Raw genomic sequence first — 25,860 nt, forward strand, 5'->3', positions numbered from 1 at the left:
ATTAGAAGTTAAAAGACAAAAACTCTCAACTCCATGCAGTCGAAAAGTGAAAACCGGTGTGACATTACAGTAGCCGTTACCAACGAATGGCCTCTGGTGAGGTGCATTGATGGGCTGATCAGACAGCGGAGCACAGGCACCTAAGAGGCTACTCATCTGATGTGTCTCGTCACAGGGGGATGATATTACCCAGCGATTTTCTCCCTGGCAATAAGCCAGGCTGACAACGATCTGCTCCCACACAAGTGTAGAAATTGGCCCATTTCTAGCAACAAATCACATCAACCTCAGTGCCCTTGAGGATACCGGGGAGAGAGATTTGTCCAAAAAGTTGAAATAAAGGATACGACAGCTTCAGTTTAAGGACATAAGTGCAACAGAAAGGTGACTGAAAAAAAAGATGGTGCTCTATGTGGTGAGAGACCAGCTGTCTAACACGGGACTGTCAAAGGGAAGTGAAAATTATTAGCCCAGCAGGCAAAAGTGACCTCACACGAAGACACGAATCAGCCATATTTGGACCACTTGTAATGATATCGTAAGATCTGATTGTTGCTGTTGGTGCTTATTTGCAGCTGTATCAGTCATTTCTCTAGCAAAAGCTGCAACAATTTTCTGGTTTCAGCTTCTCCAATAGAAGATTTGCTGCTTTGCTGCTAAACATAATTGTAAATTGAATGTTTTTGTCTTTTACTCTCTGGGTTGGACAAGGAAAGATATTTAAAGACATCACGTTGGAATTTTCATTATTTCCTTTTTTATATCTATCGGCTGCTTAAATGCTTGGTTAATCAAGAAAATGATCATTACTTGCAGCCGTAATCCATCAAAACGTCTGCCTTGGGCATTGAGAATGAGCCATTGATTTTCTCCACCATAATTGGTGAGAGTAGGTTGTTAAATATGGACAAACGAAGCCAAACAATCACCAGTCATTAACATCCCAGAATAACCCACAACATGAGAGTAGCACTGATCACGAGACAGATGAACCCAGACAAATTTGGAGGCAAAGTATCCCGCTGTTGGATTGGAAAAATTAATGGCCTAACACATTATATCGCATCTCCATCAGTGATTAAACAAGCTGGCTTATTCTGGGAGGCGCATCATTAACATCCAGAGAGCTGATGAAAGGAAGAAACCAGCTAAAAACACTTTGAGGAGGCAGAGATCTACAGCAGGCTGTCCTGGCAGCATTGTTCACCGCTTCTTCAAAAACAAAGAACCGTTTACAGCGCTTCCTCGTTTGCCAGTCACGCCAGATCTGGAGATGCAGCGAGCTACAGGTCTGATGAGGCTCGCGGGAGGCAATTTATTCAGCCTGTTGAAATTATTCAACCCAATTGTGTCACGCTGAAAAGCTGAGTCATGAAATGAAATCATACCTGAGTGACAGAAACCAGAACATTGCTTACTAATGTTTACATTACTGAAATATAAGTCATACGACATAGATATGTTGGGTTTTAGTGCGTTACTCCATGCATCTCCCATCGACTCCAATACAGCTGACACCACTGTCTGGCGCCAAGCAAGATTCAGTGACGCAATGACCCTTCCTTCTTTTTTCACAGGAACAGGCTCGAAAAACACATTTATTCATGACTAAATAAACAAGCAATAAGTCAGATTTTGGGAAAGAAAGAAAACATCCTCATAAACTAATTTGCTTCATCAGGAGTGTGTGGGTGTGCTTTGATCCGATTTGATTGACAACAGCCTGGGAACATAAGCAAACCACCCACTTACTGTCATCACATTTTGGTCAACATGATGCTTAAGTCCTGCTTGGTACAGGGACATATGTGACCCTATTCCCCTTTTTCTAACAAATGCAAATCCATACTGCAGTATGCACTAGCGTGGAGAAGGAGTCTGAATGAGGATGACAGTTTTCTGGGTCAAGAGTTGGCAGCCACTTCTATAGGTGCCTGATGGGCTGTAGTAAATATTTAAATGATATTTTACTTTTTATAGTTTACCCAATCATGCATCATAAATCTCAGTCGATGTCTCCGTGAAAATATTAAATTAAGCTGGAGTTTGATTAACAGTGACCATTAAAGCAATCAGGACGAACCTTTCAGGCTTTGTGCTCTATTACAGCACGGATGACAGATTTTTACTTTCTATTACATCTTTTAGTCCAACAGTAAATTATTCGCTGACCTCAAGAAGTTGTACTACTCCCAGTAATGTGAGGAGGAGGGGTTGTCATGGTTTCACATCAAAGCAGCTGACAGCCACCCCAGCAGAAGCGAGCAAGGTATAATTGGATAATTCCAGATTTTCAATATTCCTGTAAATGGTGGACACATGCGGAGGACACGGCTTTCTGCAGTTGTTGTAGATACAGTATGAGAGAGGGGAGCACAAAGCAGACGCTGAGAGTCAGATCAGAGTGTTCCTCATTATGGGCATAATGTTGAAGGACCAAAACAAGACATTCATGGGAAATTATGTTGCTGGATGTAGCAAGGTGGGGTGTCGGTGTCAGGTTGACATTTTGGCTCAGCGTGGTTATACATGAGGATTAAGACGGGAGTGCTGCAGTCATGTTTCGGTAAAAACATGAAGCGCTGTGGGGTTTATTCAGTGATTTTTACATTTTACAGCCTAAAATATCACAGTTAGGAACAACCTGAGCACATGGATGATGTGGAAGTGGATTGTACTGCTCATTTTGGTATTTGTATGCGTTAACAACCTATAATACTCCTAACTATTGTTTTTTTTAATCAACTTTGCATTCTTTATGACACATGATTGGGTCAAGTATAAAAACCAATATACAATTCTGAAGGACTGGATGTCCTTAGCGTGCTCAGAAAAATGGACACCCACAGCTCCACGACAGCTTGGCAAATTGCTGCTGCTGAAGAAGATGGTGAAATATATTTGCCATATCTATCAATCAAATTCTATTTGTATAGCACTATTCATACAGCAAAGTAACACAAAGTGCTTCATGCAGTTAAGAACAATACCTCCCACCCCATCCCCCCTACACGTATACATACACGGCAAACAATAAAAGCAGAGACTTAGGAACTGAGGAGGTGCTGTCTTGATTGGAATGATCATTTTTGAAACAGTGATTTGACAGATGTTGGGGTCTGCACCATGCAAACATTTTTTACTTACATCTGGAGAACAGGTTTTATAGGCAGGGACATCTGTGCAGCTGTTGCAGCCTCTGCAATCTGGATATTTGTTTGTTTGTTTATTTGACGGGTAATGCACAGCTTGCTGGCTGTACCAGAGTGAGCTATGGGCTAATTTGCATGCATGTGTGCTTATATGTCTCTTGTATCTGATGGTGTGATTCCCAATTCAGTACAAAACTCCCACCTGCCAAGCGTGAGGGCAGAAAGCATAAAGACTCGATGCCTTTCCCATTGGTGTCGGTGACATTTCTTGCACTCCCAATTGTAGATAATGGCTTTTTCACTGCAGCGAGGTGCACGGCGCGTGGAGTTTGTGCTTCGCTGACCAAGTGACGAGAGGGCGCAGCGGTGGGGAGACGTGTGGGCGAGGGATTTGTAAAGAGGGGGAATGGAGGGGAGGAGCGAACGCTATAGGAGGACTGCAGGAGTGGAGAGCAGAGAGGAGAGGAAACTGTAGGCCTCCCCCTGCATAGCTCTCCCTTCAGTCAGTCAGTTGTGGAGAGAAACGCCGTCACAGCTCAGAGCTGTGTGACTGAAGAAAGACTCAGCATGCAGGAAACCAAGAAGAAGGAAGTGGCAGAATAACTAAGCATTTCACACACACACTCCGGGGTCTCTTGGGAATGATATGTGTGAAGCAGATGCGCGCACACACACACACACACACACACACACACACACACACACACACACACACACTCATGTAGCCCTCATTGCAATCTAGTGTACCTCTGGCTAATCTTCAGATCAAGAACCGCAGGCTTCCATACACAGTGCATCTTTCGGTTCATGTGTTAAGGGCTCAGTGCGGCCTTGGTGTTGAGTGTTTCCAGGACTGATTAAATATTTACCAGTGGGTAAGTGTAGGCAGGGATCGCAGCTTACACGATGAGCTTTTTGACCTCTAGGCTACAGTAGAGCGCTGCGGGGCCGGCGAGTCAGGAAATGGGAAAGTCAAGGCTGCGTAGCCTCGCGGGCGTGTGTTTGTGTAACCATAAGCCTCTCTGTGTGCACATGCATGTTGTAGGCATGGCAACTGCTCTCGCTTACTCTCACAAACCTGACCTCGCTCTTGATTTATATGGCTTTACCCCCCCCCACCCCCCCCCACTAACACACACTCACTCACTAAATACACTACATGCCCTCCTCCTATTCTGTTGTTATCAGTCTGTGTGTAATCTTGAAATCCTGGGTGGAGTTAAGATTATATGCAGAAGACTGTCGGGATAACACACTGTTGTACAATCTGTTGTGGGTTCTGAACTCTTTGTGGAAGGGTTTTCTGTGCTTCATTTGGCACAAGTCCTATTTTAAGATGGACTTGGAGATGATGCCTTGGAAGACACATTTATGAGGAAGTATAACCGTGCGCATCACTGCTGGGGCAGCTGCTGCAAGAACATCCAGTTCGTAACACGTGTTTGGATGCGTGTGAGAGTGCGAACACTTTGTGACTAGTTGCGGCTGCTAAGTTGCTGCCAGTGACACTAATTAAGACACTAAGAGGTTGTTGGAGAAGCTGAAGACAAAGTGGTGTGGAGAAAAGCTGAAGAAGAGAGGAGAGTAACGGGAGGCAACAAAGAAGAAGGAAGGGTGCGTTCTTCAATTGTGGTTCCGAGTGCCGGAGCAACTGTGGCACAAACACAACCGCCCGTAAATTCAAAACGCTGCCTCATCATCTTTTACATCCTCCTCACTGTCAACATGCCGTTGCGCAATAGGTGCTACATTTTGTATTATAGTAGGCATCAAAGCTATAGACTGAACCAGGCTTCTTAGCTTAGCCTAGCTTAACGAAAGAAATTGGAAATGGGGACAGAACCCTGCTTGTTGTTCCCCCTTTGTGCTTAGCTAAGCTTACTGTCGTGCTGTAGCTTCACATTTACTGGAAAGACATGGGAGTAGCATCAACCTTCTCGTCTTACTCTAGAAAGCCAATAAACATATTTCCGTATTCATCAGGGGAAGTGTCTTAATGCATGGTTTTTCTTTCTGTTTGTCTGCTCCCATCATTTCTCTCTGTCTGCCTGTGATGGGAAGCACTTTCTTTCGTGGGTAAAAGTGCGAGCATTGCCCCTTTGAGGGCTTTCAATCTGGTAAATTCACTGAGCTCTCGTCAAAGGGCCCGAGGGCAGACAGACGGAGGGAGAGAAAGATAACCAGAATAATTTCTTTTCTGCCTTCTCTGTAGCATATTTTCTGTTCCTCTATTCTTCACTTACTACTTTAGCTGCCTCCTTTTCTCTTGGCTCGCTTCCCTGCAGGGGCTGTTTGCATTTTACCTCTTGATGAGATGCCTCCTATCATTTTCAATCACTCTACTTGCTTGCCCCTTTTGGGTTTTGCTGACTAATAGTCGGATTTATGCGAAGAAACTGTGCATGTACATCAGTTTTTGCAGTAGAGGGTGTGTGATTTTGCTCTGAGCTCCTACTGGGATGTTGTGTTGCAACGATTCTCAGCATTTGGAGAGCCAGATAGCTGGAGATTGCAACATGGGACATGTGCATCAGCCTTGTTTACTAAATACCCTGACACTATCTGAATATGGTTCTACTCCTCAACCATCTGCTGCTCCTCTTTGCCAAGGTCCAGTGAATGCCAAGAATTATGTGCAAATACGCCAGATCATTCAGACCTATGATCCTGGATCAATTTACTTTAAATTATCTGGATTTGAACCCAGAGTTGGAACATTTGATCTTAGAATCTGGCTTCATCTCTTTTTCTTTGCTATATTGATACCTCTTTCTCTATTCACTTTTTTCTTCCTGCTTCCTCAAAGTCTTGAAACAACTATGAGCAAGCAGCTCATCCTCCAGGCATTTCACTTGTCCAATATGTGATCAGCAGTAAAAGATTCATGTCTGCGCACGGCAGCTCTAAGGTATGATTGTGCATAACTTGATGACTGTGCAACAGGATATTGCTGTAAAAGGGCAATGCATGCCCACTGGGCCCTCCCATGCGTATTAAAGGTTAAGTAAATACAATAAACCTTTATGGAAAGACTGATGCTCAGGACAGAAGATGGCTGTCGAGCTGTACCTCCAGCTGCATCCTCTGTTTTCACGCTCTGCACTGCATCACCAAACCCTTTCAGAGCTGGAAAGTGTCAAACGTTTCTTCGAGAACCCGATCACCATCTCGTAGCCGAGTGTAAAACCTTGCCAGAGGACTAGTAATGCATTATGCCGGCATCTGCTTGGCTGCGATCCCCAGTGAGCAGAGAGGCCTGTATTAACAAGGTTTGGACACGCCTTGGAGCTCGACGGAGCTAAACACTTCACATTCCACTGCAGGGTTAGAGGGAGGGGTTATGAACCGGGGAGAGGGGCCGAAGGTAAAGAGAATAGAGCTTTCTGTGACTGATTATATCACTTTGGGCTTCGGGATGTGGCCTAACATGCACTTAATGTATTATTGTCTAGTCAGTGCACATGCGATGAGTGTCTTGTGTGTGTCTGTGGTAGTGTGTCTCTACATGTACGTGCATGTGGGACATCTTCGGGGCTGAACTAAAACGTTGCAGCTGTCCGGATTTGTTTATGTCTGGCTGTGAGCTGTGTGAATCCATTCTGTGAGCGTTTCTGCCCGTGTGCTGTGTGCACAAATGTACACTCACCCCCTCAAACAGTGTGACAAGGTGCAGCAGGAGGGGAACTAAAAATGCCGACGTTTATTTTAAAGGAACAGCTCACCCAAAAATGAAAATTCAGTCATTATCTACTCGCCTTCATGCCGATGGAAAGTAGGGTGACGTTTCGTAGTCCACAAAACGTCTCATCTTCTTCTTCTTCTAAACAACTGAAGTGGGTGGGGAATCAAACAGATGTAGCTCATCCCAACAACTCCAGAGATCCCAATTTGATTTTGAAAATATGCTATTTACACCCTCAACAAGTGGTCGAGGTTATGCACCCACTTCAGACGAGTTGCACGCTAACGCTTTTATCTGTGTAGCTACAGTGATTCGACATCAGCCTTTGGGATGAGTAGGCAATGATTGAATATTCATTTTTTGGTGAGCTGTTCCTTTAACAGGGGAAGTTGCTGATGTCAGCACCGTGGCAAAGACTCAGAGGTGACATTGCTTGTTCCTGTCACAGAAGTGGCTCCAGCACACACACGTGTACACGGTAAGAATAGTGAGCAGGGTCTGAGTTTGTTTTGTTTTTTTAACATGGTATTGCTGACATAGTATCAATAGTATGACAGCATTGTCTTGGATTATGCTCCGTGACAGGACACCTAGGAGGCAGCCTACAGCCAGACATACACATGCGCAGGACCCAGATATAGTAAAGACCCAGACAGTGTGCAGGATTTGTCTGTCTGCCTCTAATGCAATAATGTTTGTTTCTGTTGCGCTGTTCATCCCCTTCCTCACTCCTAGATGTGTTCCAGTCTCCTGTCTCTGCACTAAAACATGACTCAGACGGTTAACAAGCATCTGAAATGAGTGTTGAGCAGTGTCATGTGAAGGACTCGGAGTTGACGGAGCTTATCGCTCTACAACCCACTGTCTTTGTCTCCTTTTCCTCCCCTTGGTAACACACATTATTACCCCTCATACCAGTACGCTTCCTTTCATTTCCTGGGTGTGTGATTAGTTGCTAGTTAACTATCTCAGTAACGAGCAGAGAGTTAATAAAAGATACACTCATGGGTGTGCCCGCAGAGATCCGCTACAGGCAGGGCGGCAGCGCAAAATCTCTTCAGAGAAGAAGAATTTTTTCAGACAATGCAAATAGTCCGTTATCTTGATGAAGTGTGGGAGGATTATGCTTCCGTAAAATTAGATTTAGAGATTAAAGTCTCCTCTTGTTGTGCAGTCTGAACCAATCCTAGCTCAAGATCAGGGGTATGGAGGGATCCTCGAATTATTGAGGTAACATACAAGCATTGCATCGCTGCAATCCCAGACTGTTAAGTGTGAGGAAACACGCAGAGCAGGATATATAAAACTTTGCAGGTCTTTGTGTGTATTCGAGCATAAATATGCCTACACAGTGTTTTGTCAGAGTAATAAAACCCCGCTCACATGGCGCAGCGTTCAACTCCCATTGTAAAGCTGTTCATGTGCCCGGGGGCCCATGCCAACAGTTGCGCATAAATTGGTGCCAACACACCCTGATTTAACCGGACTTGCACATGAATGCCACTTGTCATGAGGGGCTGCAATTATTGCCATCTACAAATTAAAGTAATTAAAGAAACAATTATCCTGCAATTAGACCAGTCAGAATAACTACGCACGTTAAAAACCCCAAAGAGATTAGCCCTATCAGATAATTGGTAGACCCCTTCCACCTCTACCCTTTACCTGGTTGTTAGTCATTTCTTCCCAGAGACTCGGAGTTCAGTCTCGTTGTCACAACATGAACAAAGGTGCTGCAAAAAAGACCAGCCCTTGATAGACTCCAATGTCACTTGAGGCCACAGGAATCGTGTAGTCGTGTCAGGCTGGATTAAGAAAGTCATAGTGAACAAAAGAGAACATCCTCAGGGGTGGTCGGGGAAGAGGTAATTCACAGTAGTAGTATTTTTCAGCAGTAGAAGAGGGCACGTCTGCTAGAGAGGACTCACAAAACAAATTATGGTGATGCTTTTAAACCGCTTTTAGAGATTGCATTCAGATTGGAAACCTTGCAGGCATCGTGCGCTGTGTTCTTTAGTGCTCCTGTTTTTAGGCCAGAAAATCAGCACATCCATAAAGACTTGCGCTCGCCGTCATCCAGCATTGGCACCATCCATTAACGGCACAAAGCAGCCTGTGTTTTATTACTCAAAGCTATATATTATGAGGTGGAACAGCATAATGACTTGAATTGTACTACAGTATATTCATATCGAGACACATATTGAACAGTGCAGGGGGAAAATGTCACAAAATGTCCTAATATATAAATAGGACAAATACGCACACATGCATATACACATGACAATTTATTTTCTTGAGTTAATCTTCTGATTTTAGGTTTTTCTGCAGCTAATATTTGACCTTAAGCCCATAACTTTGCACCAGCATCTATTTCTGTCTTCCACAGTGTGTTTTAGATGATATCACTCGGGTCACCAAAGCAGAACATTTTCAGATTCTTGTGGATTTATTTTAGATTTTGGCACAGAAAGGTTTGCATGTGTCTTTAGTTTGGACGTGTACAGTTTATATCTGCATGTCTTATATCTGTATATCATCTATGCTTCTTGTTATGCTCGTTACTTGGACGAGCGGTCCTCTCTGCTCTCACTGGATGTCATTTGAATAAATGGTGGTGCTCTTTCTATTTAGATAAGTCAGCACTGTTAAAGGACTCATTTGTCAGAATTGGCCAGGGGGCAGCTTAGCTACTTACTGCTGCTCACTATACTGGACTTGCTGCTCTTTGCTGAAGTGTCTAGCTGCTTTTAGCAAGTAACTCAGTTAGCCTTCGACCTAACTGGCCATATTAGCTAACGGGGGTCATCTGCAAGCGTGAAGTGTGTTTTACCATGAGTCAGCGAGGCAATTAAGCTTTTTATAGTTCGGTAAAAGAGAGATACTTGAAGTCAGAAGGCAAACGGTTGTGTTTTTCTGGTTAGTCAGAAAAACAGGTGCAAAAATATTTCTTGTCTTGACATTTTGGAAGTTTATTTGTTATTATAAATTCTGGCCTGATATGACAAATCGGCCCTTAAATACAGCTCACGCTTCTATTGAGAAATAGTAGCCGTGAGAGATGTGACGGTGTTAGTGGTGTTATTATTCAGAGTGCTAACAAACAAGGTCAGCTTTAAAAATCACCTAGCTGATTAGTTAACTGTAGAGCTGCATACGGCCAAACCCAAGCAAACATAATAACAACACGCCCTCGCAAAGTAGGAACATTGTTACGTGTCTTATTTTCATCGGGCCTATTAATAGGACATCTGATACATCAATGAAGTCCATAAATAAATGCAGCAGGTGTTGCTTCCATGATGTAACCAAGGTCATGTCTATTTGAATCATGGATACACAGCGAGTATTCATTTTCTTACCTTGGACTCTTCATGTCGGTTAACCAGATGTCTATGACTCATGTCACCTTGTTAAAGCGAACCATGTCTTGTTTAATATAGTCGTAATTGTGACAATAAGGCGTTTGAGAAATGATTTTTTCCCCCTAGCAGGCTGTTACTACTGGAAATGCAGTATGACTTGCATGTGTCATCAGAGTGCTTGATTTTTTTTTTCCAGCTGCTGCCTTGCTCACAAGAGTTAAAATGTTGCAGTCCATGACTAATCAAAAATCAGATGTGGACACTGCAGTGTGAAGGATGAAAACTGCCTGTTGTAGGGACATTGGCAGTTTACTGTTGGACTTTCTGGTTGTCTTGTTGTATGAACCTCTACTGTGGAAAAAGTAAAAATAAAGAAGGTGGTTAAGTCAGCCTTGAATCTAATTGATGAGGCACTTGCGAAAAGGAAACGACTTTAACAGCAGTGTGAGTGAAGTCATAATCACACTTGTTTATCAGTTTCTGCTCGAGAGGAGAGCAAATAAACTGCATCTGCTTGAATGTTAATTATCATATATCCGTTTAGTTCTGAACACGAGCGCTTGAACTCGCTCTAATGCTGATTTAAAGGATGCAAAATTGTGCTGTTCATCTAAGCCAGATGAGAATGTTGTTTGTTGAAGCTGAAACCACAAAACATCAAGATGGTGTGTATGAAACTTTAAAGATGTCTGATAAAACGAGCACTATGTCTACGCATTGGTGAGCTTTGATAGCAAATGTCTATATCCCCGCAAGCGAGCCACTTCCTGGAAGTTGATCTCAGGGTTTGATACTAAATTTTAAAGCGATGCTGTTTGTGCGTGTTCGTAAAAGCAGCTCAAGGCTTTCAGAGGCAGAGCCAGATTTGAAGTGTGTCCCCTTTCAAAACAAGTGACCTTCACGACAAAGGAGAGTTTGAATAAGACAGGATTATGGAATGAGAGTGAGAATGCAAGGACTAGTAAGTAAAATGCGTCTTGGTTTATTTGTTTGAGCATGTAGTCCTCGTTCATACATGTGCCGAGTGCTTTATTTGTTAGTTAATTGCGTGACCACTTCTTTCCTTCACTTGAACGGCATCACCCAGTGTCAGCTACTCTGACGCAATAAATATGTGTATCAATGCTGTGTTTGTGACAGCAGAATTGATTAACGCTCACCCGCTCCCTCTAGACTTTATTCTTTAAATGTCAATCCTGCAGGGGGTTGTGTGTGAGTGCTGCTCAGAGAGGTAATGCTATCTGAAGTGTATTGCCTCTCTGGAAGTTAATGACAGTTCTCGTAGCATCTGTGCTGCAGCAGAAGACATTAAACTCTGGAAAAGCTTCTTAAGTGACTGACGATGAGCTCGTCTGAAGCATGATTCAGTTGCCACATGATTGTCCACTCAGTTATCAGACTACGGTAGGACTGTGCTCACTGAGAGGGGGTGGGAGCCATTTTTATAGAAACCCAGATGTTTGGCTCTTTTTTTTAATTTAGTTTTTGTTGTTGATGATATTTTTCCATTAGTTTTTAAAGGGTCGGCCTCAGGTGCTTTTGATGAAGAATGTCTGTTCATAAGAATTCAAATTATATTTCATCATATTTGCATGTAATTTGGTGCACTTTCACTTTTGTTCCCTGTATTCTTGATGAATTAAACACATTTGCCACGGTACTGAAATGAAAGAAGACATGCATGCATCTTCTGGACCTGTGAGGTTGACATTGAAATGAATGTGCACCTACTTTCATAATCGTTTGATTGCTTGTTCAGGCAGAAATATCAAATATTTGCTTGTTCCAGCTTCTCAAATATTAAACTGAATAGACTGAACTAAATATCTTTGGGTTTTGGGCGGTTGGATGGAAATTTGAAGACTTAACCTCGTGCTCCTGGAATTTGTAATTGCCATTTTTCACTATTATCTGACATTTTATAAACAAAGTGACTATTTAGAAATAGAGATGCACGATGTTGGATTTTTGCAAATATACAGTATGTCCCAACTGATTTAGGCCGGTTGCCAATGCCAGTTATCCGTGTACAGCATGCCACATCTGGCACATCAATATGAAAATTCCCAATCAAGACAATAATCAACAGATGAAGCTTTGTACGTTACGATTATTGAATTGCTACTGTATAAGGCAAGGAGAACCTTTCTCATTTGATCATGAAAAATTGACGTGATGAGGTTTCCAACGTGGGCGTCGCACTTGACCTGAATCTGTCCACCGCGTCTCTTTCCTTGTCCATGCTCTCTATCTGTTCTGGCGGGACCGTCCCAATCTCTGCCTCCCCATCTACTTACAATACATAACGCATGATAATGGTATTGAAAGTGTCAGTTTGAATGGCAGCGAGGTCTGGCTCATTCGATTATTTTTTGATGAGGAGCAACCAGACCTGCCTTTAATTCTCGTTTGATCGGACGATAAGAATCGGGGCAATAACAACAAGTGGAAACGGTCTCTGTGTTCTGTCTAAGTGCTGCATTGAGTGGACTCTGGTGCTCCGGCAGCACTTTGGATGACGACAGGGAGGGAACCCTGATGACGCACACACATACGCACACGGACACACACACACACACACACACACACACACACACTTCCTAAATGAGAAAAAGCATCGAGGCTTGAAGATGCCCTCTATCTCTGCCTCTCCATCTCACTGCCCCTCATCATTCCACTCTGTACAGTACAGCATCCTCTTCTTCTCTTCCCTCCCTCCCTCCACTTTATCTTCCATCACCACTCCTCAGCACTCCTCCCTAAGGTCTAATTCATCATTATGTCTTGTAGTCCAGATAAAGCCCGGCTATTTAACGATTTGTTGAGCGGGTGTCCTTGACTGCCCCGCCATGTTTCATCCCGCCCGCTTTTTTTTCTCGCAAAACTTTCGGAGCCAAACTTCTCTTACTTTGCTGCAAAGTTAGTCAGTGAAAAGGCGAGGACAGCCTTAAATCTGCTCGGTCTGAACACCTTTTGTCAGCTCCTGAATGCTACTTTTTTCAGCGAGGTCACACAAAGTCTTGCGAAAAAGAGATGTTTGACACTGTGACGCCTGACTGAAAGGCGTTCGGCAAATCTCTCAGTGAATAGCCTGAACCGTGTTGGTTCATCTGTTATGTATAAACAACTATGAGTGTTCCTACTCCTACATGGCAAGTTAGTCAGTTAACAAGAGTGCGGAATGGAAAATTAGCTTCATTACGCAAGCAGGACGGACTTTGCTCTGACACACACAATCTTCTGGTTACAATAAAAAACCCAATCCATTACCTAGGCTTATCTACATGCAGGTACACGCATACAAAAGCGCACACACACGCATCATTTACATCCGATCAAGTGTGAGTCAGAGAGTTGTGTGTTTATGCGCATTAATTGAGCCTCTCCAGAAAGAATTAAACACAAATTAAAATGGCTCCTTACTCGTGGCAGCAGCTAACAGACCTTGTTACAGTGTGATTGCCTCTGCAGGCCCAGGAGGGGTTGTGTGTTGTGTGTGTGTGTGCATTGTAACTCGTGCGTGCACAGCAGTGCCAAGTGGAAGTAAATCAGTGATTGTTAGTGATGTTACTGTTCTGCGCAGTTTGTTTAGCGTCTGTGTGTGTGTGTGTGTGTGTGTGTGTGTGTGTGTGTGTGTGTGTGTGTGTGTGTGTGTGTGTGTGTGTGTGTGTGTGTGTGTGTGTGTGTGTGTGTGTGTGTGTGTGTGTGTGTGTGTGTGTGTGTGTGTGTGTGTGTGTGTGTGTGTCGGGGAAGGGTTGGTAGCATTTGATTGAAGTGCCCGTCGGGCAGGTATCGCCTTATCTGAGTTTGTCATCAACAGAAGCTGATTTTAATGGCAGAAGCAGTTAAGGTGGCTTAGGGTGATGGTTGGTACACAAAAACACACACACAGGCTGGAAGATGGTTTACAGCCCAATTACCCAGCCTGCCTCTGTGCTAGAAGGGGGCTCTAAATCTTTGGATTGTATTGTACACAATAATATCCTCTCTCTCTCTCTCTCTCTCGCTCTCACTCTCGCTCTCTCTCTCTCTCTTCTGGCCCATAATCTATCTACAGTATTTCACCTCACTGCTCTCTGTTTTCATGAGAAACTGTTAAACTCCATTTTATCTCTCCATCAAGAGTTTCTCACTTCGCCTTTGAAGGATTCATTTAGCTACAAGCGATCATTAAAGGAATATTCAAGTTTATTAAAGTCATTTTTATTGGTAATGTCGCTCAATAAAGTCGCGACTGAGATGGATCAACAACGTCCAACATGGCAAGAAACACGAGCAGGGAGACAAATGACAAAAGTTGATTTAATTATCTAAATCAGGGGCACTAATACTTTCTCTCAAGGTCTCACCTGCTGTGTCTACATGGACTGCAATATTGCACCGATAATCAACTAATGGTATAATCAGAATGAAAATGCCTCATGTAACCACCTTGATCCAAAGAGACTGATCCAATCTGGCACGGTCTGAATGAATCTGTAATCAGATCGAAGGAGGTGATGTAAACCTTTTGATAATCAGCTTAATCCACTCGCCTCTCTGGTTGGAATAGATTAGATATTCATTCCGCCCATGTTTGCCTCACCTCGGGCTGACATTAGGGGACGATGCCTCTGGGAGGGACGGAAACACGGCAGCCCATACAACTTTATTGCCGGAGATGTTAAAGGAGTTAAAGATCGATCGCCTCGATGGTCAAAAGGCTCGACGCAACGAGTTGTTCGAAGAAGTGTTTGAAAAGATGAACCATTAGGCAGGTGCAGCACAGATAAACAGTGTAATTACCACATGAATAGTTAATAAAGTAACATAATATTTAGCTTTCTGATTCAAATATCATGGCCTTGCGGCTCTAAACGTTTTATGGCCTGGTTCATATTTGCAGCCAGGAGGGGTGGAAACCACCGAGGTAACCACTCTGGAGGTAAAACTGAAGGTCACTGCACTCCAAATGTTGTAATTACCCCTCATTGCTTGGGAAATCTGTGTGTGCACATAATTACAGCCAGCGTTTGAAGGAACTTCCCAGATCTTTGCATTTAACTTGGTGAGTACAGTGTGATTCACTGGTAAAATTACAAAAATAAAATCTAGTTTCATGAAACCATTATTTCCCTTTTGATTATGACTTCACTGTGCCATGCAAGAGTGCGTTAGGCCAGACTGATATTGATTAAATGAATGAAAAACCAAATATAGAACACAACTGAAAAAGGTTTGTGCATTGTGGATCCAGCATGACTGTGCATGTTTGCACTGAGCGTGTCAGCTCCAAGTATCAGTGGGCTTCATCATCCTACAACAGACCAAAATCCTACAAGACTTGAACCAGATGCCCCTCAGACTCATGATCCATCCATCTATTCGCATCATTCCCCTCCTCCATCCATTCATGGCTGCTATGGGCCCTAGTTGTCATGGTTACTGTGTCCTTGCTACGGCTAAGCCCTGATTGTGACTTGTGCCGCCAGGAGCAAAAAGGTTTATGATCGCACATATATGCATAGGAACAGACGCGCATAAACACACACGCTTCGCATAAATCCTCACCGGTATGCTCATATGGATTTTCATTCATGGGTCAGTTTAGCTTTAAAGGCATATGCACACAAACACACTCTCTCTCACTCACACACACACACACACACACACACACACACACACACACACACACAGAGACTCTGGTACAGTAGTGATTACACAGGCTTCTCTGACAGAGTCAGCACCATTAATCATCCAGTGTGTGTGCGCGTGTGTGCGTGTGCGTGTGCGCATTGTCTTATAGATAAGTCTGTGTACTCTCAAATGTCTCTGATATTAGAGTCATAAGCTACGTTGCCGACCTTTGAAGGCCATCATATTACAATACTTCCGCAGAGTAAACGCAGATAAATTCATGCTCGTGCAGCGTGGACGGTGCGGGGAGGATTCTGCCATCAAATTGCATCTCGAAGTAGAGTTTGAAGGCACAAAACTGCTCTATTTGTGAAGATGGAGCCTGGCAAATGTTACCGGAAAGCATCGTGTAAAAAAATGTTTCCTGTGTGCTCGTGTGTGGCCTTGCCTCTGGTACCACTTTTTGTCTTACAAAGAGGATGCTGGGAGATGGAGACAGAGGAACACAGTTGCCATAGTTTCACTCTTCTCCCTCTCGACGCCGATAAAGTAAAATATTCCAACCAGTTGCTCTCTGCCTTCAGAGAAGTTCCATTAATATGGATGCCGATGGTGTTTGTTCTCTCTGCTCTGCCCCTTCTTTCTTCCTTTTGATTTAATAAATCCCTCTAAATCCCTCTGCAGCATTCTTATTTATATTTCCATTTAATGGCTCATCTTTCTAGGTTAAAGTCTTTCATTTGTGTGCATTTCTCTTTGCAGTTTGAAATGTTGCCCCCAGGAGCATGCAACCTTTGACCTTTTGTTGCCTTGGAAAGCAGTGTGATATGCAGTACAGGACATGATAAATCCCATTAACATCAACACATTTCCTAGTCAGTTTATTTGGAGATGATGATAATGCCACTGAATCCGTTTGTTCCCCCCGACTCCGACCTCACAGATGAACGTTCATTTTTTAGCATCTCGGTGTAATACTGACACCTGAATGTGAGCTTGAACAATAAAATTGCTCAAAATTGTGTCAGCAGTGTGAAGTGTAAGGATACAGAACTTTAATTGAAAGCTGGGCTTCAGGATGAATTTCATTCCCACTGATTTAACATAGTCTGATGTGGCCAAAGGCAGGGCTCCAAAGTTGCAACAGCCACCAACCAAATTCTGCTGGCAAGCGTTTGCTACACCAGCCCCATCTGTCGTATTTCCAGCAGCTTTGGCAAGTAGACGCATTCACTCTTTTATTTCTAAACTCAATGCAACAGCTGCAGTGAGCTTCCCAAAAATGTAGATTTTTGCTTATTTTGTTTAATTCAATTATATTACGGAGGAAACCTCATTTTCTTTCCATATTACAGCCGCACAAATCAATATTTTTATATTTACAATGGGTCAAATGACTATGTGTCATGTATAATGAGTCACTCGAAGTTGGTGCTGAATGATATGCAGCAACTGTGATTTGGATATTGCACTTGGCCTTAATCTGCAGTGCCCCTCATCTCTATGGAGCATTTTAGCTTCTTTCAGCTCATTGTTTTAGTTGTACAGCCCTCAACTTAACTGTTTTTACTAAGTCTCTGCAGTCTCATGAACTTTGTGTCCAGCCACACCAAGCAGCTTGGTGTTGGTGGAGCTGGTGGAGACCAAAGTAGATCTAAAAGGAGCATGAATATTGGACTTTTGTTAAGTGGCCAGATGTTAAAATTATATTATTACTACAACGTTGCAATTATCATTTAAAAATGATATAATTCTTCTTTTTCAGCCATCAGAAGCTAACGGATCAAAAACTACCACAACACACTTTTATTGAAGTAAAGGGAGACAATGAACTTTTTCTTTGATCCTTGAGAATTCGATCAGCATCCATGAGTGAGCCTTTAATGCTTATGTTTTATCAACTTAAATCCATCCTTCACCCTTAAATATGTATATATTCCATTAGGATTGGTCACGATAGCATGCATAAATTGGCACTTATCAGGCCTCATGTGAGAAGAATGATGGTGTGGCATTTCCAGGCTTGTTGATATTTGCCACAAAATATCTGATCTCACGTGTGCAGGCGGACGCGTTGTGGAACAAGCAACAAGGTTATCAATGGACGGTTAAGGAAAGATACACCAGTGTTTTGATTTATGTCTGTGTGTTTTAAGAGTGCATTTTTGGCAATTGGTGCCAGTGGTATTTAAGGGAAGAGGAGAACCGTGAGAGGGAGGAAGCGGGAAGTATTGACTTAGATATGGGTTTGCTATTTTAGACCTGCTCTGGCTAGTGTGAAGGGTTTGAACTACAACAGTGGGAACGGTTACATGATGACAGGGAAATAAGATAGGACAGATGAAAAGAAGCTCAGGCGAGGTTGTTGTGTGTTCGTCTATAGATGTACGTATGTGTTGCCCTATACTCTGCATGCTGATGCAGAGTGCTACTGCAGTCTGCCAGCTTAGCTTCAACTCTGATGACCTCATCTTTTATATTACCAGCATCCACTCTTTCTTCTCTTCCTCTGTCTCATCTATCTCTCTCACTTATCTCTCTACCCCTCTCTTTTGTTCTACTCCCTGCTGCCATTTCTGTCCCTCTCTGACCATCGCTGCCACTGTTGATATTACACAAGGCCATAATGGCCTCATGTCAACTGGCCCAGCGCTGAACTGCCTATCATCTTACTGCTATCCTTGCTGGTGCTATTAATATTACAGATGCCAACACAGGATTTCCTGTAGCATCCTTGCTAATCCTGTGCTACCGCTGGAACATTTCCTCCACCTTTAGCTTGTCTGTCATTTGATACAAGGCGAGAGTCTGTGTGAGATTCCTTGCACAATAAACATTTGCTGGTGTCATTCAGTTATGTCATTTGGTGCAGTGTGATGCAAGGTTGGGTTGGCATAGTAATGTGCATGATAAGTCAACTAGTCGATTAAATGTTGCCACCCTGGCATGCTGGCACCAGAAATATTAGTCGTTTAATCTTATTATTATTAATATTTTTTTAATATATACATTTAATTACATACCAACATCATTTAACCTTTATTTAGTCGGTTAAATTCATGTTTTGTCGTGTGCATTGTGCATTATGGATGATTCAAAGTTCCTACCAGACGTTTCAGGTAAAGATGCATGACCCACTTTTTTTTTAAGTTCAGATCAAATTCTGATACATTTGAATTTGGATATCTGCAGTCGCTCCAGAGCCCTTATTTGCACTGCAAAACAATTAGCTAACTGTTAGCTTCTGGAGGGGAAAAATAAGTGTCTTTACCATTAGTAACGCTATGTCGTATGCAACATCGTTAATCCCAGAGTTAACGTCTATAGTGTCCTGTGTGTTAGATTATCCTTATCAGGCCTGTTCAAAGCTTTGTGGTGAGGCAGCCTCATGCATGCAGCTCAGCTGGATAAGCTCTGCTTCAGTGATACAGTATGCAGTCGATTTGAAGATAACGTTACATTAGACATCACATTTATTTTTTACTTCCTGATAACTGTAGAGGCATTCCACTTACCTGAACACAGAGTTTATTTGCCTCGGGCAAGCAGCCAAGCATTAGTGTCGAGCCCTGCATTATTGCAATATTAAAACATCAGACTGTGGAATCTGGATAGGAACATGGATTGGTGGCACGGACCGTATACCAGTATTGGATCGAATCCATCCCCCCAAAATTCAATTTGTTTATTGAAGAATTTGATTAATTGTTTCAAATGGCCCTTAAAATTATACGCACACTTTTGTCAGACAATGTTTGACCTCAACAAATTCAATCGTGCTCAAGTGTTTTCTTACTTTTAGACTAGTTGACTAGTCTAATTTTAAACTTCTTTTTAAACATCAGGGAAATAAATCAATGGGAACATCCCTTGTAAGCATCAATATGGTTTTTATAATATCTAACTGTTTTTTTTAAATCACAAATCTGGTTATTTTTCTTCTTTAACTTCTTGTATATATGTGTGTATGTGTGTCTTAGTGTGTGTGTGGATGCCATGGATGTAATTGGATGAGCAGATGAGACAGATGGCACAGTCTGCTGAAGGATGGGTATTAACCCTAGAGGTGGCCTCCACCAGGGGTCACTACATGTTACCTCTCGACAGTGACAGACAACTTGTGACAAGAGGAGTTGAAGCTCTCGTCTCATCTCTCCGTGGGATAACAGTAGCTACACTGGTTAAGGCCGACATAATCACGTTAAGCAGTGAGGGATAAGGACTGGGAGTTGTTGCCAGGGTGCTAGTCTCTGGTTTGGTCTGCCAATTTGTACCTTTTCTCCATGTTTCTCTTCTTTTATCAAATTCTCTAAACCTGCTCCCCCATCTGCAGCAGTGCCTCTTCCCAGTCCATCTCTTCTTCCGCCTCTCTCGTTTTTTTTCATCCTGCCCTGTCAGTCACGGCTGTCACAGCAGGTCTTGCTCGAGGGCAAAAAGCGAAAGCGAGAGAAGGAATGGGACGGCGGGGGGAAAGTACAAGAATGAAGTTGGACAGATGGAGAGGCCGTTGGTTGAAGTGGAAAGATGGTGTGACGGGGGAACAGCCTGTTCATCAAAGAGGAATAAAAAGATAATGAATGGCAAAGAAACTAGTTGAATGAATGAGTCAGCCCTGGTCTTCAAAATATAACCGCACTCTTTGGTAGCTGCCTTGTAAATTAAAGAAGGTGGGACGGAGTCTGATAAAAGCAGAGAGACGTTCCTGTCCTGACACATTTGGATGGCTGCCTGCAGACATGCCTGGACACTCGCGCACCAAGACACACGTGTATTGACAATGACGCACACACAAGTCCAAGCTTGTTTTGGTTACTTTAAACTAGAAATTCCTATGTCAGTGAATATGTATCGTCAAACTGTACAGTTCATTCCTCATTTCAGGATCTCCTGTTCGTACCGTCTTACTGAGATAATTGGACACCTGTTACACCATATGTGAAAAAATATAAATCAAAAGGAAAAAAGATCATTACGTAGATCATTTATAAGCTAATGACAGAGCATCATTTCAGTTTATCCGCTTTGATGGTGTTAATCCTTTTCTATTTGGTACATAATGTAGTTAAAAGCGCTTGTAATGCATCAATTAAGAGCAGTACAACTGTCCATCAAGTCCACTTTTAAAAATGTTGGCGAGACATGCTAGCATGTATACAGGGGTTCACACACCCAACGCAACTCGATCCTTAGGCGCACTGACTTTTAGGCAACCAGCCTAAACCGGGCCACCGGTGAAGTTCTGATCGTTCATCATTATGATTTGTTACATCGGCTAACTCTCTTCGGGTTTTGGACTGTTGGTCAAACCAAACAAACAATTTCTTTTGCACTCTGAGAACATGTAATTTGCATCTTTCTCACAATTATTTTTGACATTTTGTATATTAAGACTAGGCAAATAATCAGGAATAGGGTTGGCAGATTAGTTAATGATGTAAATTAGTTGGGTGCATTCCTCAAGGATCTGTGCAATTGATGAATTATTAACAAGGTTAATAGTCACAACTTGTAAAAATACCTTTATAAAGCGTGTTTTTATAAGAAGAATTATGTATATTCTCATAGTGGAATAATTTCGACATACTGAGTCTCTTCTTCATGTCAGTTAATTATGTAATCACAAAATCTCATAGTCATAGAGTAGTGCTGCAGAGTTGTTACCCCCGTGTGTGTGTGTGTGTGTGTGTGTGTGTGTGTGTGTGTGTGTGTGTGTGTGTGTGTGTGTGTGTGTGTGTGTGTGTGTGTGTGTGTTTGCTCAGGCAGACAGTCTTCTGTTGTAGGATATTTGTTTTCACAGTAATGAGACTGGACCACGGTCGGTTGGATGGATGTTTAGACTGCTCTGTCTCCCTCCATGTACACTATTCATTTATGCGGTCCCGCACTCTGGACTTTCTCTCCGTCTCTCTGCTTTTTTTTCTCCTGCTCTCTGTTCCGACTGTCAGAGCTGTCAGGCTTTTGAAAACGTGCAGGTGCCGCTGCTCCGTTTTCCAGGAAAGAGGAGAGGCTAGAGCGACGAAGACACATACTCTAATCGTCTTGTGTTCTTCTCCTGTACAGTTCATGCCATTTTGACAGGACTCTCTGTCTGTCTCTCTCTGTTACCACATAAAGTCTCTTTTTTTATGGGTCTCCAGTGTACTGCTTGAAGACACTTAAACCTGTGTGACCTTCTCCTGCTGTGATTGGATAGTTTTTGAGCTCCAGTGCCTCCCACTTCACTCTCTGTCCCACTTTTTGTCGCTCGCTTTAATTGATGTCGGAACCTACAATGAGATCTCTGCTAACATTGTGAGCATGCCCTTACTTGGCTAAAGCTCCCACCTCAGAGCATCTCTCTCCTGTGGAGGCCCGTCCAGTGGCCTGGCTGTAGACCTGCACTGGCCCCTTGTGTTTGTCACAGAGCATTACACCACGTCGGCCTCTGACAGTAGGTACGTGTACTTTGCAGCTGGCAAAGGTTACTGAAGGTGCAAGTACAGACTTCTAATCAATGCATTTGGTGAGCTTCTTTTAGCTTTGATTCGATGGTGACACATGTCATAAAAGGTTTTTCCAGACGAGACTGACAGTTTCAGGCTCTTTCCTCTCTTTCTCTGGGAGCTCCTGTGGTTGCCAGCAGAGGCTTGCGTAATCACACAGAGTGCCTAATTATGCATGTGAATGTTTTGTTAAACTTCACATCAAAGTGTATAAAGATGTTCAGCAGACTTCTTTTTTCCTCTGCAACACTTCCTCTGTCACTTGAAGGTGCACTGTGTAGTTTTGGGGAAGACATTTTTTTTTTATGCCTAAACAAACTAAATAAACACTCTTTTCATTGTAGTGACTGAATAAACAAACTGACCTTAAAGGACACAATTTCATACTGTTTTACTTTGTTTATATTTGGCGGACCCTGCCACCTTTCTAGCTTCAAACTGTGAGAAGATTATCTATGAGAAAATTGTTCTCAATGAACAATTTCTATGAGCAGCAAGTCTCCCTGCTGGTCATATTCACTTTTAAAAGTTCACTTCACTTCCCATTTTGGTGAGTCTGTGTGAGAGCTGATTATATCTATGTCATTGTGGTATTGCACTGAGAGAAAAAAAAGTTAGCCAACTCTGACACAGTGGCTGTGTATTTGTAAGAGTGTCGCACAGACTCACTGACAGCAGTGACATGGAAATATCTGGACACAGACATGTGGAGGCTCATATTTCGCACCAAAATGCGCACAAAAGAGGCAAGTGGCTGCATTTTGTTACTGTATGCGTGTTTGTCATTGAGCTGCAGGCGATGTGAAGTGAGCGTCTCTGTGGGTGTGGGTGGTGCCTGGGTGATGGATGTGTTGGGGACTGGGGAAAGCTTCAGGCAGCTGTGTGATATTTTGGGAGGAGAGGAAGGGGGTTTCCGTTTGTGATGCTGAGCTGCCATCTTCCGAGCTGTGAAGTGCGAGGAAACGCAGGAGGACGTGTTTTAACTTCCATCTCCTCAAAGCCCAAAACACATCCTACGATGGTTAGTTTTACCGGTTCACTGAAAGTAACACTTCTGTCCTCTCATGCTACGAGTGGAGTCGACCAAGGAAGTGTTAGTCCACGTACACGCTTTATGTTGCAGCGCGATCATTATCTACTAGCCTAGAATACAGCCTATGCTTCATTGTGGTGAACAGTCATAGCAAAACAATATAATCGAAACCTTTTCAGTCAAACCATCTTGATGCCTTGAGGTGATTAAACTCTTATCATGGTGCACTGCATTAAAACTTTCACAGCGTTTAAAAACCGTCGAACGCACTCGCTCATCTCTGGATACTTTTAGATTCTACATGTATCCGGCAACTTCATGTGCCGTCAGTCAGATAGGTTTGGTGAAATTTAAACTTAGTCAGAGCAGCAGTTCAGCTCCCCGCTGCTAGTATACACACACGTTTAAATTATTAACAGTAAGGAAGTGAGATCGGTTCAAGAATAGAGGAAGTGAGCAGTAGGAGGAAAGAGAGGTTTCCTGTCACTAGTGTGGCAACCATCGCTGTGTTGCCCCTTTTTTTAATCCAACTCTGTGAGTGTTTGTGAGTTGTATTCTCAAAAAAATGCCCAAAGTGTTGACTTTAAAGGGCAAGTCCACAAAATTATTGATATGTTATTTGAAGTGAGTCTGCGGGGCTTCGGGAGTTCTACTGCGTATGAGGGGGGGAAAAGTTCGATAAGGTCTTCTGTGGCTCCAGAAGAAGCTGCACGTAACTGATAAATTGTCTCCAGTGATGTCACTCAGTGGCTAAGTTGCATTATGGGTAATGTAGGCACCCGTTTTTGAAAAGCAGTCCACTGGTCTATCATTGCACTCATATAACACAGTTGGACTCTCTACAAATAATCAGAATCAATACAGCAGACCCAGAGATATCACCTTTTTATTTTCAAAACCTAGCACCTACGTTACCCACAGTGCAACTTGGCCACTGAGTGACATCACTGGAGGAGAGTGGCCCTTTAAGTTTTTTGCATGTAGATTTTCCACCTAGTTTTCATATCTTGTTGAGTGAGTGTGAATAAATTAACAGCTTAGTCTGATTTAGATTAACACAGACTTGCACATAAACCTTGTGTAGTTATTTCATTACATAGCGGAGTTAAGTTGAAGTTTTATACATAATTTATTTGCATTGACTCAATTAAAGGGGCAACGTGTAAGAAATGTTGGTTGAAATCATTAAAAAATTAACAAGAAGTATCAACAACATGTGAAGAAGTAGCAATTTTGAAATGATGACGTCTTTGGTGATATGCCGCCCCCTATTTGTTTTGAGAATAATTTGGCAGGTGGCCTTTTAAATGTGACTGTTTAGATTGAATTTGTGATGAAATTGGATGGAAGAAATGTGCATGCAATTAAAACACAGGCATTTTTATTTATCTCTAAGGATGCTTGTGCAATTGTGTCCAGTATTTCTGTAAAAGGCGAGGAAACCTTCATATTGAGGTTGACTGCAGTACAATGCCAGATGTGTCTTCTGTAACTTACTTTAACCTCTTCATCCCAACACAATCACCCCTCAGAACCAGTCTCATATCACCTGGATAGAGAGGGAATTTGCCGATATTAGAGTCCAGGTAAGCTCCGACTACTTCCACTGTGCAGCTGCTTTTTCTCATGCCGGTCTGCAGCTCCTGCCTCCCTAAGCAAACACACTCCAGCTTACAGTTGCTTATGCATTTAATCCACTTCAGGCTAACACACTCCAATCGCAAAAATTGCTCAAATCAACCTTTCTTCCCCCCATTGAGTGTGATCTGCAATGCGGTGTGGAAAGTAGGTCTGCTTACAGCTTTGATTATGCCACTGTTTGGTCGAGAGAGAAGTTGACTCATGCACTGTATTTACGGGCGTGTAATGGCCCATTCTCTCTCAGCAAAGAGGAATTTGCCGCATAAAGAGCACTAAAAGTGAGAGATGGAGGGAAGGAAAAGAGTGAGAGGTGAGGAGAGCTCTTTGAGGAGACAGGATGAGCAGGAATAGACTATTATGAGAGGGAAGAGGAGGACGTGCCTGGCCACAGACAGGAAAATCTCTGTCATCATCCTCGAGGCAGCGAGTCGGCGACACGGACAGGGGGACACCTCATCCTCTCTCTGCACTGTTGAATTGTGGGTGAAAGGAAATGGGTTTTGGAGTCAAACCCCTTTTGGAGACAAGATGTTGATGTAAAAGAAACATGTCAAGACATGTTGTATGATTTTTATTTTTATTTTTTACCAGGGCGGCAGGAAAGCACTCTTTTTCTTTATCACTATTGCCACCTCACTTCCTCGTTTTGGATCATTTAAACTTCAGTCTGCCCCTCTCTCTCTCACTCTTTCTCACTCTTTCACTCTCTCTTTCACTCTCTCTCTCTCTTTCTCTCTCGGCTGCAGATGTGTGTATGTGCGCGTGTGTTTGTGGGACTTTTTGGGTGCAGGACTGTGAGAATAAGTGCAGGCTCTTCCTTCCTGCCCTCTTCGGTTCCAGTTCACTTCAGCTGCAGTCAGTCAGTCACTGAGGACACACGGGGCTAATC

The 25,860-nt window shown here is 42.9% G+C and overlaps 1 protein-coding gene across 3 annotated transcripts in view; it reads left to right on the forward strand.

Annotated features, from left to right (window-relative positions):
- Positions 1-25,860, forward strand: part of rps6ka1 (ribosomal protein S6 kinase a, polypeptide 1) — a gene marked incomplete at its 5' end in the record, with an annotated part of 57,006 nt that overhangs the window by 18,761 nt on the left and 12,385 nt on the right. The window contains one exon of one of the 3 annotated variants that reach the window (XM_084380814.1): positions 24,869-24,916. The exons of the other annotated variants lie outside the window; for them this stretch is intronic. Of the gene's footprint in view, positions 1-24,868; positions 24,917-25,860 lie in introns of those variants that run through there. 3 annotated transcript variants of the gene reach the window in all.

The sequence above is a fragment of the Pagrus pagrus genome (genome assembly GCF_965226575.1).
Source record: "Pagrus pagrus genome assembly, chromosome: 18".
Lineage (NCBI taxonomy): Eukaryota > Metazoa > Chordata > Actinopteri > Spariformes > Sparidae > Pagrus > Pagrus pagrus.